We start from the raw sequence: 16,277 nt of genomic DNA, 5'->3' as shown, positions 1-16,277 counted from the left end.
AGTTTGAGTACAGCCTATCATCCGGAGACTGATGGTCAGTCAGAGCGCACTATCCGTACTTTAGAGGATATGCTTAGAGCGTGCGTCATGGATTTTGGTTCAGCCTGGCAGGATTATTTGCCGTTGATCGAGTTCGCGTACAACAATAGCTATCATACTAGTATTGGGATGGCACCTTTTGAGGCGTTGTACGGGCGACGTTGTCGTACTCCACTCTTCTGGGAAGAAGTGGGGGAGAGACAGGCTCAGGGACCGGAGTTTATCCAGCAGGCGATAGACATTGTTGATCAAATCAAGAAACGGATTAAGACTGCACAGGATCGTCAGGCCAGCTATGCTAATATCAAGCGTAGGCCCTTGCTGTTCGAGGTCGGGGAGAAAGTGTTTCTGAGAGTGTCACCTTTCCGCAAGATTCTCAGATTTGGCCTTAAGGGCAAATTGTCTCCCAGATTTATCGGTCCGTTTGAGATCTTGGAAAGTATTGGCGATTTGGCTTATCGACTAGCTTTGCCACCGCATCTGTCCAGTATTCACGACGTGTTCCACGTATCTCTGTTGCGATGGTATGTGGTGGATGAATCTCATATTCTGCAGCGGTCTGAGGTTTAGGTAGACAAGGATTTGACTTATGTTGAGAAACCTCTTCGTATCCTGGATTATAAGGATAAGGTTTTAGGGAACAAAGTCATTCCTTTGGTTTTAGTTCAGTGGCAGCGCCGAGGCACTGAGGAAGCTACTTGGGAGCTTGAGGACAGGATGCGTAAAGACCATCCTGAGTTGTTTTGATTTCATTCTTTAAAGTTGTATTCAGTTGCAAACTCTGTAAATGTCTGATTTGAATAAAAAATGTTTCTGATTTCTGTATTTGCATTCGGTACTTAAGATCTGATTTCGAGGACGAAATATCTTAAGTGGGGGAGAATGTAGTAGCCCGTAACCAAAATCAGTAATTAAAGAATTAATCATAATTACTTGGGTAGAGTTCGGAAGCTCCGAAGGTGAGTTTGGAAGCTCCGAACAGGATCAGAAGCTCCGATCGATATTACGTCAGGCATGACGTGTGGCAAGATCGGAAGCTCCGATCAGGACCGGAAGCTCCGATCACCCCTATCCGGAGTCAACAAGTGATATTTTGACACGTGGCAGATCAGGATCTTCGAAAGCTCCGATGGCAGGATCGGACGTTCCGATCGAGGTTCGGACGTTCCGATCAAGGATCGGAAGTTCCGATCGTTGTCTATAAATAGTAGGCCGAGGCTTCACTTTCATTTGCCAATTCCGAGTTCTCCTTTCCATTCTAGTCCTTTTGGAGCTGTTCTAGTCTTCTTAGGCTTGGTCCGTGTGAGACCCCGTTTCTAATCTTCTATTCTCGAATAATTACACAAAATCGAACACGAAGAGCCGCGTAAAATCGAATCATTTTTTTTTTTAAAGGATTGCCTTGCGCCCGCGCGAGCTTTCTCCTCGCGCGCGCAGGCAAAAGGTCCAGAGGCTCACTGAAGTGCTCGCGCGCGCGCGGGCAAAATTGTCAGAGCCCCTCCAAGCTAGCCGTGCGCGCGGGAGGTCCAGCCTCGCCCGCGCGCAAGCCAAATGGACAGAAACCTGGAAACACTGAAGAAAACAACCAAGAGCATTTCCGATCAATTCTAAACTCAAGTACACATATATATCAACATTTAGAACATACAATATTCTAAGTTCTGCCCAAAAAAATACAATAACAAGTTCGACAATAGGGTTCGTTCGACTAATCAAAATAATACAAGTTCAAAGACATAACCCTACGACGCACGGTGTCTCACTTCTATTACTTCCAACTCGATCTAGTCATGCAGCTTGTGACTCGATCCTGCCCCACCTGCCGTCAAGTACACATACAAACAAAACGACAGCCGGATAATCCGGTGAGAATATAATTCCCAGTAAAAGAGACAAATAAAGCAATTTCAAATAATATAACAATTCATGCTATATAAAACAACTAGCCAATTAATTCAAAAAGGCATATTAGCTATCAACTCGAAATGCATTAAAATGCAATGCATGACTTCAAAACTCGGGATTATCTAATTGGATAATCGAATATCAATCAGTACTCGGTTGGGATCCCAAGGTCAAGTTTTCACGAACTACTCACCGACACACCCATTCGGGGTGGATGTCGCTCAACTCAGACCCCTAGACTTCAGAGCAACTATAAGAAGCATTCTAGCAATTGGAAAAACTCGAAATCCAAAGCCACTTCAATATAGCTCCCTAAATCGTCTAAATTCAAAATGAATCGAATCTTCGGCTCAAGATGTATGCAAATGAAACTAAACTCATTCCATTTAAAATCAAATAATTCGAAAAGCATACGAGTATGTGATTTCCTTCGGGCACTCGAATTAATTCAAATTCGAGTTAATCGTCCCGTTCATTCAATCGTCGTCTTTTTACCTTTTCAAGTTAGTCGAGGATTCAAGTCTGAAAATAACAACGAACTCAATCAATAATCAATCGAATCAAAACAAATCAAAGCAAAGAAACTCAATCAATATACCGTCTTCAATTATCAAATCGGTTCAAACTCCCAAGTTCGTTCCAAACCCGAATCGTCAACTAAATCTGAAAATTTTGAACATACGGATTCGATATCAATTCAAAAACACAACAAATCCGGAAATCAAACCGAAACAAATGACCGATAATCCAAAACTCGATTTCGACGGCATAACGGCTATAAACGGTCAAACCATAATTTACCAACATTAACAAACAACTCAAACCATCTCATATCATATTCCAATCCATCAAAAACAACCAAATCTAACCACAATCTTAAAACCCATTTTTGAAATTAATCCCCAAAAATCATATAAAATCCAAACTTCGTCCTTTTTCTGAACCGACTTCGAATACACGATCTATGCTAGATCAAAAACATCATACTCGAAGATTATCAAATTTTGATAACCCAACAAAAATCAAAGTTCGTGGATCGTAGCAAAACTTACATCAGAATGAAGCCCTCGTTGCGGTGATCGTGAATATGTCTTCAATTCAAAATTCTAATGGACGGATCGTGCGAATCGAACGGAAGAAAAGCTTGGAGAATCGTTGGCCATGGTTTCTCGGCTTAGGCGTGAGGGAGAGGGGAAGGAGAAAGAGAGAGGAGTGAAAGGATGGTGATGGGTAGATATTATATATAACAAATAATATAATAATCTCCCTTGACTAGTAAACCAATTTAATTACAATTCGGTCCCTGAAACTCCAAATTAAATCAATTCAATCCCGGATCAAATAATCTCCAAAAATTCCAAATTAAATAATAATCAATTCTTCTAATCTCGAAATAATTAATTTCAGAGCCTTACAATTCTCCCCCTCTAAGAATCTATTTCGTCCTCGAAATCAAAGTAGTTTCATCTCAGAAAACAAGATACAGTTCGAAGACTGCTAGAACGATTCTTCTCTCAAAATATTTCTGAAATCGCCGTTTTGATCAAACTCTGCTTCTTGCACCATTTCTTCAAATCCGTATCGGCTCAACTACACAAACTCATCTGAATCGATTCCGTTAAGGAGCTGTTACTAAGTTCGGTCAACTCTGAATCGGTCGTCTCAAACAAAACTGGCGACTCATCAATTTGTCTCAACATCTAAGAAAATCAGTGAACTTGGCAACAAAAGACAATAATCACGTCGAGAATACCTGATGAATACGGAAGATCAAGGTAGTGGAAAACAAAGAGAACTGAAGGAGTAAAAGTCGGTAGGCGAGGTCGCCTATCTCCTCTAGAATCTCAAAAGAACTCGAGAGTTCATCGAGACAGTTCTCTCTCTTATCAAAACTGCCACAACCTCTAAAAGGAGTAATCTTCAGAATTACCCCACCTAACTGAACATAAGTATCGCGATCTACGTCGGAATTCGACTACTTCGTTCATCCTTCTTCTCAAGTCACCTTCATCTTAGACAGGAAATCTCTATTCGTCTATCGAACCTCTAAAAAAAATTTGATCCCAATTCAGGAAACTCATGAAATCATCCCGATTCGATTGGTATTCTCATTGCTTCTCGTACAACTCATTCACAACAATTGATATCAAGATACTCGTCTGATAGCTGTTGTTCGAAAACTTTGCAAAAGGGGAGAAATCCATCCAGCTAGTGCCAAAATCAAGCACTACAACTCAGCGTATCATCTTAAAGTCTATATCGCTTAATCTTGACTGTCCGTCGTTCTGAGGGTAATAAACTGAACTCAATTATAATCCAATACAAAAGTCTTTCAAAGACTGAGTTCAAGGTGAGAGTTAATTCAAAATCCCATTCTGAAAGGACAGCCTTTGACAAATCGACCATATCTGAAAATTCTCCTGACAACAATCTCATTCATATTGTCGTGTCTGAAATCTATTCTGTACGTACACATAAGTAGACTATAGCTATAATTCGATTCTAATCAGATATCATCTCCAAATCAGACAGTTCTGTACCTCCGTGACCACATGCCGAACACTCTCCATTCCATTCTGCATGGATAAACTGCGACAGAGCAAAACAACCTGAAATTCTTTCTGACCAACTTCTCAACATCGGGTCGAGTCAGGACTTCATTTCGTACGGAATACCAAAAGCAGATTTCTGCAATCGGTCTAATAAAGTTCAGCTGGCTTCCAGACTGATCGATAGCTTCAGAAAGGTATTCGTCGAAAAGAAATCTTCTTTTCATTCTGACAATGAACTGTACCACAGATAGCCGGTTCCTTCTCTCAATCAGCTATCAACTGTGGACAGACTTAGCAATTACGAAATCATACTTCGAACATCATTCTTATCTGTCCCTACAAAGGTCGGTTTCTCAATCCTTTGAATATCTTTCGGTCGTCTGAAAGAATACTGAAGAACCGCAAAGTGCCAATCTCAAGATACTCTGTCTATATCAAAATCTACGGCACAAAACACAAATACTCACCATTGAGATATCGTCACTATTCTGAAATTCAATCTATGCCCAGTTCTGACTCTTCTTCACTAAATTCTCCAATTCGAATCTGTTTCTGCGCTATCTCCATCTTCTAAATCAATTCTGGTTCAGTTCGGATAAAAGAATTCTGATAAACTTCATATCTGTTCCAGACACCAAATCTGAAGTGCAACACTCATCGGTCGACGAAGTCAAGGATATTAGATAAAATAAGAACAGATTCATCGGCTCAAAGAGAATAACGGCAATAGATAAAATAATAATAGATAATTCTGCTCAAACCTCAATCATTGCATCGTGTCACTTCGGATCATACTGGAATTCACCATCAGAATCTTCATCATATCCAATATTTTCCTTAATCTCAAAATCAATTCGGTTGCGAAACTCATAATTTGACTTCTCAGTTCAGAAAAGACTTCGAAAATTCACTGGAGATAGTGATGCCCGATCTTATAAGCAACAAGATCACTGTCAATTCAATATCGCAAATCGGACTTTGAGTCTCGCACCGCTCCAGCTGCTACTATAACTGAGCTATCACAGACTTCTTCTGAATAAGAATACCTCCAAAATCTGGATAAGAAGATGCAATGCACTGAAAATTATCAGTATAGAGGAAAACAAAAAATACTGGAGCTTGGGTCGATCTCTTATTCGTGCCAAACAAACTGATCTCATAAGATTTGGTTCAGATACAAGTGCATTCTCTAGAGTTAGATGAGAAATTGGCTCCACGACGATAAGAATCTCGCGAAAATCTGCTATAGAACTCAAAATCTTCAACTCTCAGGTACATATGTCGGTTTGGCTTCAATCAAAACAGCTTCGGTCTTGCAATGATCACAGAAATTCCAGCTCTAGAATTAAATGATCGAGGAAAGGACATCTCGATACAATCAAAATTCAGACTTCAATAGCATAGCATGCAACGTCTCGGCACATAATTCTGTAAGACCTTTCTTCAATACTCTGTAAGATCAGTACTATTTTTCGAAAAGAAAAACGAAAAGATCGATGAGGATTTATAATTCCATCTAAATATCTCTGATATATTCAGTTCAAAAGATCTACAATACTGTAGTCGAGTTTCTCTTCAAACGGTACAACTATACTCCAAAGAAGTCATACCTCGATCCAAGTCCAGTCTTCAATATTACTTTCCATCAAACTCTCAGCTGATGATGTCTGATCTCAAGTCATTGCTGAATCTAACCTCATGACTCAGAGGTAATCCAGAAATCTCATCTGGATGATAACAGCAACTCTCTAACCACTGGTTTATCAACCAAATCAGGCTAGTTTCTAGGACATCAGTTGAACAAGAGAATTCCTCCGCAAAATTCTGAAATCAGAAGGTCATTCGGCAGATTAACTAACAAGGAATCCTGGAATCGAGAATCCTTACTGGAGGATTTCCGTTCGTCTATTGACTCGGATCGGAATCTATCGACTTCCTGAAACAAATCCACCGTAGTCTTGTACTGGATAAAGCAACTAGCAACCAATCAAATCAAAATATGATAACTGAAGTACGATACTGCTCAGTTACAATCAATTCAAAATCTCAATCAAATCAGAATCTGAAGTACACTACTGCTCGGTTCCAACTTAACCCATCAATTCAAGAATTGCGACTACTGCTAATCAAAATTCAACAACCGAGATGCATCAATAAATATCAATAAGAAGAAGATAAGGTGCGTAACCGATCATATCAGAATAAGAATAGAAAACATACTCTACTGTTTCCTGCCGTCGTCATCGGTGAAATCTAACTCTGATCCTTGATAAGAGTGCAACTAGAATCTGTTGCCTCAAAGATTGATTCGTCATAAGGTTGAGTTCTCCAAGATTCTATTATTGCGGCCGAAAGGAGCAACTGAAACGGCTTGCATCTCTGTCAGAGCTGACTACAAAAGGAATTCCTCTTCGAAGATCTCTCGATAATATTATGATGACGAACTCTGACATAGTGTCCGGGCTGATGACAGACCTGACAGTGTCTTCTGATCTCAATGCACTGCTCACTGATTTCATAAACTGCTTCCTCTTCGGTTAAAGATGATCTCTACGTTCCTCTGACTCTGATCAAGCGGTGAAAAGGAGTCTGTCGAAGAAATTCAAATGAAAGAGGATTCCAAAAAGTGATCGAACTTTGATTCCCTAAAGCTCTCTTCTCCAATTCTACCAACTTTTACCAATCCTCTAAGTTGGTACCACACTAACCGAATTCTCCGGTCATCTGTGTAGTTCAGAGAATCACCCAATTTATCGATCTCTTCTATTCGACTTCTACATCAGATAACATTCTCGGTACTCTTCAAAATTGGTAATATAAACGACTAAAACCTCCTCGGTAGTACTCCCATCGGTGTAGGTGTGACATCTATCAGTGCAATAGTGGTACGATCTAGATCAGTCGAAGGATTTATTGTTGGTTGTCGTCTGCTAAAGTTCTTCAGGAAAAAATTCTGATAATCAGTATGAAAAGGATACCAAATATACATCTTAACCTTCGGCGTTCCACATCTCTGTTCGATAAGTTCAATCAACTACATGTTACTGAATTTTGGATCTCAATCGGATTCTAATTCACATCGCAAACAATCTCTGATCTGCTAGCTCAAGCAAATGGTGGAACTCGGATCCGAAATTAAAATACAGTTCATATTTCAAGTAATTCATGCTTTAAATTTTAAATCACATAGTCATGTAATTCAAATAATTCTAAATCAATAAAGCATGCTCGCATGTATCGTAATTAAATCATTTGAATAAATCAATCACATGCGAGAGTTCAATTCATGCGGACTCGATCTACCCCGCTCACTCTAATTCAGTTCCAAGAATCTTATCGCTTTGATACCACATAATGTGAGACACCGTTTCTAATTTTCTATTCTCGAATAATTACACAAAATCGAACACGAAGAGCCGCGTAAAATCGAATCAATTTTTTTTTTAAAGGATTGCCTTGCGCCCGCGCGAGCATTCTCCTCGCGCGCGCGCAGGCAAAAGGTCCAGAGGCTCACTGAAGTGCTCGCGCTCGCGCGAGGGGAGTGCTCGCGTGCGCGCGGGCAAAACTTTCAGAGCCCCTCCAAGCTAGCCGCGCGCGCGCGAGGTCAAGCCTCGCCCGTGCGCAGGCCAAATGGACAGAAACCTGGAAACACTGAAGAAAACAACCAAGAGCATTTCCGATCAATTCTAAACTCAAGTACACATATATATCAACATTTAGAACATACAATATTCTAAGTTCTGCCCAAAAAAATACAATAACAAGTTCGACAATAGGGTTCGTTCGACTAATCAAAATAATACAAGTTCAAAGACATAACCCTACGACGCACGGTGTCTCACTTCTATTACTTCCAACTCGATCTAGTCATGCAGCTTGTGACTCGATCCTGCCCCACCTGCCGTCAAGTACACATACAAACAAAACTACAGCCGGATAATCCGGTGAGAATATAATTCCCAGTAAAAGAGACAAATAAAGCAATTTCAAATAATATAACAATTCATGATATATAAAACAACTAGCCAATTAATTCAAAAAGACATATTATCTATCAACTCGAAATGCATTAAAATGCAATGCATGACTTCAAAACTCGGGATTATCTAATCGGATAATCGAATATCAATCAGTACTCGGTTGGGATCCCAAGGTCAAGTTTTCACGAACTACTCACCGACACACCCATTCGGGGTGGATGTCGCTCAACTCAGACCCCTAGACTTCAGAGCAACTATAAGAAGCATTCTAGCAATTGGAAAAACTCGAAATCCAAAGCCACTTCAATATAGCTCCCTAAATCGTCTAAATTCAAAATGAATCGAATCTTCGGCTCAAGATGTATGCAAATGAAACTAAACTCATTCCATTTAAAATCAAATAATTCGAAAAGCATACGAGTATGTGATTTCCTTCGGGCACTCGAATTAATTCAAATTCGAGTTAATCGTCCCGTTCATTCAATCGTCGTCTTTTTACCTTTTCAAGTTCGTCGAGGATTCAAGTCTGAAAATAACAACGAATTCAATCAATAATCAATCGAATCAAAACAAATCAAAGCAAAGAAACTCAATCAATATACCGTCTTCAATTCTCGAATCGGTTCAAACTCCCAAGTTCGTTCCAAACCCGAATCGTCAACTAAATCTGAAAATGTTGAACATACGGATTCGATATCAATTCAAAAACTCAACAAATCCGGAAATCAAACCGAAACAAACGACCGATAATCCAAAACTCGATTTCGACGGCATAACGGCTATAAACAGTCAAACCATAATTTACCAACATTAACAAACAACTCAAACCATCTCATATCATATTCCAATCCATAAAAAACAACCAAATCTAACCACAATCTTAAAACCCATTTTCGAAATTAATCCTCAAAAATCATATAAAATCCAAACTTCGTCCTTTTTCTGAACCGACTTCGAATACACGATCTATGCTAGATCAAGAACATCATACTCGAAGATTATCAAATTTTGATAACCCAACAAAAATCAAAGTTCGTGGATTGTAGCAAAACTTACGTCAGAATGAAGCCCTCGTTGCGGTGATCGTGAATATGTCTTCAATTCAAAATTCTAACGGACGGATCGTGCGAATCGAACGGAAGAAAAGCTTGGAGAATCGTTGGCCATGGTTTCTCGGCTTAGGCGTGAGGGAGAGGGGAAGGAGAAAGAGAGAGGAGTGAAGGGATGGTGATGGGTAGATATTATATATAAGAAATAATATAATAATCTCCCTTGACTAGTCAACCGATTTAATTACAATTCGGTCCCTGAAACTCCAAATTAAATCAATTCAATCCCGGCTCAAATAATCTCCAAAAATTCCAAATTAAATAATAATCAATTCTTCTAATCTCGAAATAATTAATTTCAGGGCCTTACAGTCCGGAGGTCAGCGAGGCGTTCGGTAGTCGTAGCGGAGTTGTGCCCAAGTTCTGGAGGCAGCGACATCAAAGGGCTAACGACGGACGAAGGTATAGCTTTTGCTTCTTACAGATATTTAGGAGTATGCAATAGCTTAGTTAAGGCTTTTAGAGCACTTTAATGATAGTAGTATCATTTGGCAGTGTAGAGAAGACTTTAGGCGTGGACCTAGAGCTGGTAGAGCTTGCACTGTTTTGAGGTACGAAAGTACTGTTCGAGATATCCTGACTGAGTATGCATGTATTATGTGACTGCATGATTTATATGCCATGATATTATGCTACATTCATTTGCATCTTGCTGTATCTCTTTCGAGATGTCTGTTAGTAGGGTTGTACCCTATCCTATTAGTGGATGGACTTCCATCGATTTGGGTCTGGCGTATCCATGGTTATCTCGGTATGGGAGCCACCTCCTGAAGCGACGGCACAGCGTGCTACATACCAGGGCCCGGTCTGTCTCTGTTATCTGATCCTTGACCTTAAGTCTATAGGGAGTTCACTTTGCATGCATGTATACTCATACTCTCGCACTGAGCGTTTTATGCTCACGTCTCGTACTCTGTATTTTCTGGACACCCTATTCCATGGGGCAGGTTTGCGATTGGACGAGGAGGGTGGATCCAAGAGGGGCTAGTCAGTGGTTGGCCAGCTGGAGCTTCGCTTAGGTTTTTATTACTGTTGTTTTGGGGTTTTTACAGCTATTCGATTTGGTTGTATATTATTGGATAAATTACAGATTCCTTTATTTGGGATTGTATATTTTGATTATGTATTCCGCAGTTTTATTCTGATATCTGTTTAATTAAGTTAATTGCATGCATAAGTTCTGTTTAGTAGGTGATCCGGGTTAGGGTCACTACAAAGCAAATCCGGCTGAGTGCTTCTCCGTGGGGAGCTCCAGTCTTGTTTGTAAAGAAGAAAGACGGGAGTTTGAGATTGTGTATTGACAACAGAGAATTAAACAAAATCACAATCAAGAACAAGTACCCACTTCCAAGGATTGATGATCTCTTCGATCAACTCAAAGGAGCCACAGTTTTCTCCAAGCTTGACCTTCGATCAGGATACCATCAACTGAAGGTCAAAGCTGAAAAAATTCCAAAGACAGACTTCAGGACAAGGTATGGACACTACGAGTTCACAGTAATGCCCTTCGGATTAACCAATGCTCCAGCGGCATTTATGGATCTCATGAATAAAGTGTTCAAATGCTTCTTCGATAAATTCGTGGTGGTTTTTATCGACGAAATTCTCGTGTATTCTTCAAGTGAGGAAGATCACAAGGAACATCTCCGTCTCACCCTGCAAACTCTAAGAGAAAGAGAGTTGTACGCAAAATTCAAGAAATGTGAGTTCTGGCTCAAAAGTTTCACATTCTTGGGTCATATCATCTCGGAAGCCGGAGTGTCTGTGGATCCCAAGAAAGTAGAAGCAGTCTCTGACTGGCCCACACCTAAGACAGGGACCGAAATTCAAAGCTTTTTGGGGTTAGCAGGCTACTATCGTAAGTTCGTTGAGGGATTCTCATCGATAGCTATACCTCTCACCAAGATCACACAAAAGAATGCTAAGTTCAACTGGAATGATGAGTGTAAGAAAAGCTTCGAGACTCTGAAAAAGAAACTTGCATCTACTCCGGTGTTAGTATTACCGGAAGAAGGCAAAGACTACACCATTTATAGTGATGCATCTAAAGGAGGTTTAGGGTGTGTGATCATGCAAGATGGAAGAGTAATTGCTTATGCCTCAAGGCAATTAAAACCATACGAGCAGAATTACCCGACTCATGATCTCAAATTGGCTGCAGTAGTGTTCGCAATAAAAATCTAAAGACACTATCACTACGGCTCCAAATGTGAGATTTTCACTGACCATCAAAGCCTCAAGTATTTGTTCACTCAGAAGGAGTTAAACATGAGGCAGAGAAGATGGATTGAATTATTTAAATATTATGACTTGATCATTAGTTACCATCCGGGTAAGGCAAATAAGGTAGCTGATGCTTTAAGTTGGAAGGACATGAGCAAAATGATCTTGGCTTCAGTGTCAGTCCAACTGTTTCTTCGAGAGACAGTCAAGTTAAACCAAGATCAAGATCCCTTATTGATTAAACTCAAGGAGCAAGTCAAGGAAGGAAATTCAAAGGATTTCCAGATAGACGAGAAAGAAGTCTTATGGATGAAAGGACGATTGTGTGTACCAGACACTGGGAATCTCCGTCAAGAAACAATGTCAGAAGCACATAAATCTAAAATTTCAATCCACCCTGGCAGTACAAAGATGTACAGAGATTTAAAAAAGAACTTTTGGTGGAACGGAATGAAAAGAGATGTGGCAGAATTAGTCTCTAGGTGTCAAGTATGCCAAAAGGTCAAACCAGAACACCAAAGACCTGGAGTATTACTTCAACCCTTAGAAATCCCCGAGTGGAAATGGGAACACATCTCTATGGACTTTGTTGTAGGGCTGCCAAAGTCAAGACAAAGTCATGACGGTATTTTGGTAATTGTCGATAGACTCACCAAGTGCGCACACTTTCTACCAGTCCGTATGAACTTCAACTTGGATAAATTGTCAAGGCTATACATGGACAATATATTCAGGCTTCATGGAGTTCCAGCAAGCATCTTATCAGATAGGGACCCGAGATTTGTGTTTCATTTTTGGAAGAGTTTTCAAGAGACTATGGGAACCAAAATCACCCTCAGTACGACCTATCATCCTCAAACTGAGGGTCAGACCGAAAGGATAATTCAAACTCTTGAGGATATGCTAAGGGCATGCGCCCTAGACTTCAGTGGTAATTGGAGCGAACACTTACCCTTAATTGAGTTCGCCTACAATAACAACTATCATAGCAGTATCGGAATGGCGCCATACGAGGCACTATATGGAAGAAAATGTCGATCACCTCTATATTGGGATGAAGTTTGAGAGAAGTCTATTACGGGACCAGAACTTGTCCAAACAACAATAGAGAAAGTTGTGGCTATCAAGGAAAGACTCAAGGCTGCACAAGATTGACAGAAAAGTTGGTCTGACATGAAAAGGAGACCCTGGAATTCCAGATTTGTGAGAAAGCATTCATAAAAGTATCACCAATGAAAGGACTCGTCCGATACATCAAAGCCGAAAAACTGAATCCTTGATACGTCGGACCTTTTGAAATTTTGGAGAAGGTGGGCTCACTTGCTTACAGACTAGAATTACCACCGAGTATGTCAAGAGTTCATGACGTATTCCATGTCTTGCAGCTGAGAAAGTTTATTATGAATCCTGATCAAGTTCTGGTAGTCGAACCTTTCTTGATTGATGGGAATCTGACTGAGAAATTGAATTATGAGGAAGTCCCTATCCGAATCTTGGACTTTCAAGATCGAGTACTTAGACGGAGGAATATTTCGTACGCCAAAGTACTATGGTCCAACCACACGGAAAGAGAAGCCACATGGGAACTGGAAGAAAGCATGTGCAAGCTCTATCCCTATCTCTTTGTAGATCAAGTTAACTTAAGTTTTGAGGATGAAACATCTCATTAGGAGGGAGGGATGTGAAAACCCGAAATCTTTTCCCGATTTCAATCGCAAGATATTAACTGAAAAATCAGCATAGGAATCAAGTTGGTTAGTCATCAGATTTTCTCCTCCCTATATTTCGAAATCAAGGCAGATTTGATGCAAATTTGATCTCCGCAATCAGAACAACAACCACCCGAGATCCTAGCATAGAATTTCATTCCCCCTCTCCTATATAAACCCCAAGACCCATTCACAAACTTCACACCATTCTACAAGCAATTTTCGAAGTCCTTAGGTTGCCAAGTTCGAAATCCTCTAGGCGTGGAACTGCTGAAGTTCGAAGTGCGCTAGACGATACTCTGCTGGAATCTTCCAAATTCAGTAAGACTTTCTAACTTTTTCTTAGAGAAGTTAGTGGATCAATTCACTAATCTGTCATCTTTGTCCATGATTTCGAAGGTTAGAGCAAGAGTGAGAGGCTGCCTAGAATTCGAAAATCAGTAGGCTGATTTTCGAAAGTTTATGTCCAAACTTCAACATTCCTCGTCTGATTCAAGAACAAAAACTGTAAGTGGGCATATATATATATTTAAAATTTATATACATTTTAAAGATTCGATCTTCATAATATGTTTAAACCTTGCTATGAATTCTGTTACATGTATGAACTTGAATATTTTAAGACACTGCTTAGACTCGAGTTATGAGTGAAAAGGGAATTTCCGAACTATGTTTGTTATGACCCTGATACGGTGGGTAACAATAACCATTCTATGACCTCACCACTTAGAGGGATTACATATAGGGGACTGATCAGTTAGCCACAAGTAAAGAGAGGATTTGCAGTGTTTTTGATGTTATGAATTATGATATGACATACTATGATGAGTTTTTGTTAAATCATTTTTGTATATATGTATATGATCGATCGGCCCCCACTTGCTGAGTGTTTTACAAAACACTCACCCCCTTACTTTTCCCTCTCAGATATCGAAGAAGACTTAGATGAGAAAGAGCAAGACATGTTCTTGGGTTGGTAAGAAGGAAGACAGTGAAATTCTATTTATATTCGATTATTCTGTATTTATTTTGGGTTTCAGTACTCTGATTTATTTTGTGTAATAAACGCTTCCGCATGTTTCGCTAGTATTTTCGAATTCATATTTTTCATAAGTTTTTCTGTTGGGTTGTAAGACATTTCAGTTTGGAATTTTTTATGAAAAAAGACTGGTTCGGTATAGACTGTACTGCAAGGCTTGTTGTTTCGATTTTTTTTTAAATTTGTAACAACGCCGGTGACACGTCTCGAACATGGGGCGTGATATAATATTTTAGGATTAGGATTTCAATCCTTTCTAGGCCCGGATGGATCGTTTATGTCAAGTCAAAAAGATCATCAGGGTTCAACAAAACACTATCAGGCTCCACAAACACCTATTGTCGTGCAATGGTCCAATAGACACAAACATCATCTAATAAATCGCTACAGTTCACTGGTCAAACATGTGTGTTTAAAATTATTCACTACTCAACCTCAAGTTTCTCATATCCAATCAAGAGTAAAATTTTTCAGCAAAAATAATTTTACAAAACTTCATCATCATAGGCTAGTGAATTTCATCAGTAATATTCATTGCTAACTATGAGCTCTAAAATTTTTCAAAAATATGGCTAAATGCTCTAACTGACTGGCTAAGTCCTCTCCCCCATACTTAGAATCTTGCATTGTCCCCAATGTAAGTAAAAATGCAAAATAAAAACAAAAGCTAAAGAAAAAAAAATAAAAGATATGGAAGAAAATACTCCCCTTGGGTTGCCTCACAAGCAGCGCTTGATTTCCAGTCTTCAGCTTGACCCTCAGAAGCACTCCTCAAAGAGAGGATGACGCCCAAAATAAGTGTCATATAACACCACAAATGGGTCTTTGTTCCATGTTCCCTCAAGCTTGGCTAGATGTATACAGTTCAAGATCGTCACCTCAACAATACTCCAAAGTAGCTGGTAAACATGGGAAGAGAACATCTCCGTTGGCTCTCGGACGCCAACAACTTTTGAAACTGGTATTGATGGAAGGCCAGGTTCTTAGGGATGTGTGTATGATAATACTATCGACGAGCTCATATCGATAGACTCTTGAACTCCGTCATCCTCAAACTCAAGTGGTAACATATTTCCATCATACGAAATTTCTTCTAGAACATCTTCCGACTGAGGTCCAATAAGAAGAGAAGACTCGAGCAACTCTAAATCTTCAGCATGAATTGATTCTCACTCCCAATCCTGGTTCTCTGAGTCATCATCATCAAACCAAATTGGGTTGGTCACTGCTTGAGTATCTTGCTTCATTTCTTCTTCTTGGTGTTCCTGGGGAATTGATCTCTTGATATTATCCATGTGCTCCACAAGGTGACATCTAGAATTTTTTAGATCTTCTATAACTTCCTCAGTCGATGCCACAAGCTTGCTCATTATATCCTCTAGCGGATGTAAGATCAACTTCGAACAACTTCCCTCCTCCTTTTGAAGCTCAAATGTTTGGTCTGTTAAATCTGTGTATTGAGAGTGCGAATATTGGTAATAGTCAAACTAGGCCATATCATCCAACAAGTGTCTCATGGTATCATCATCTCAGCAAAATATTGAAATACCGGTGGTGAAAGCTCCATCAACTACCCATCCTCTTGTCACTGGATCCAAACCATCAACAAAAATTGTAAGGAGAGAATAGTTAGAAAACTCATGATACCGGAAGAGGTTTTCCAAATCTTTGAATCTCTTCCATGCTGCGTAGAATGGCTCTCCCTGTTGCTGGATAGAACT

This window comes from Henckelia pumila, chromosome 4 (genome assembly GCF_033568475.1).
Source record: "Henckelia pumila isolate YLH828 chromosome 4, ASM3356847v2, whole genome shotgun sequence".
NCBI classification, from domain to species: Eukaryota; Viridiplantae; Streptophyta; class Magnoliopsida; order Lamiales; family Gesneriaceae; genus Henckelia; species Henckelia pumila.
Note: the sequence above shows the minus strand (reverse complement) of the source record.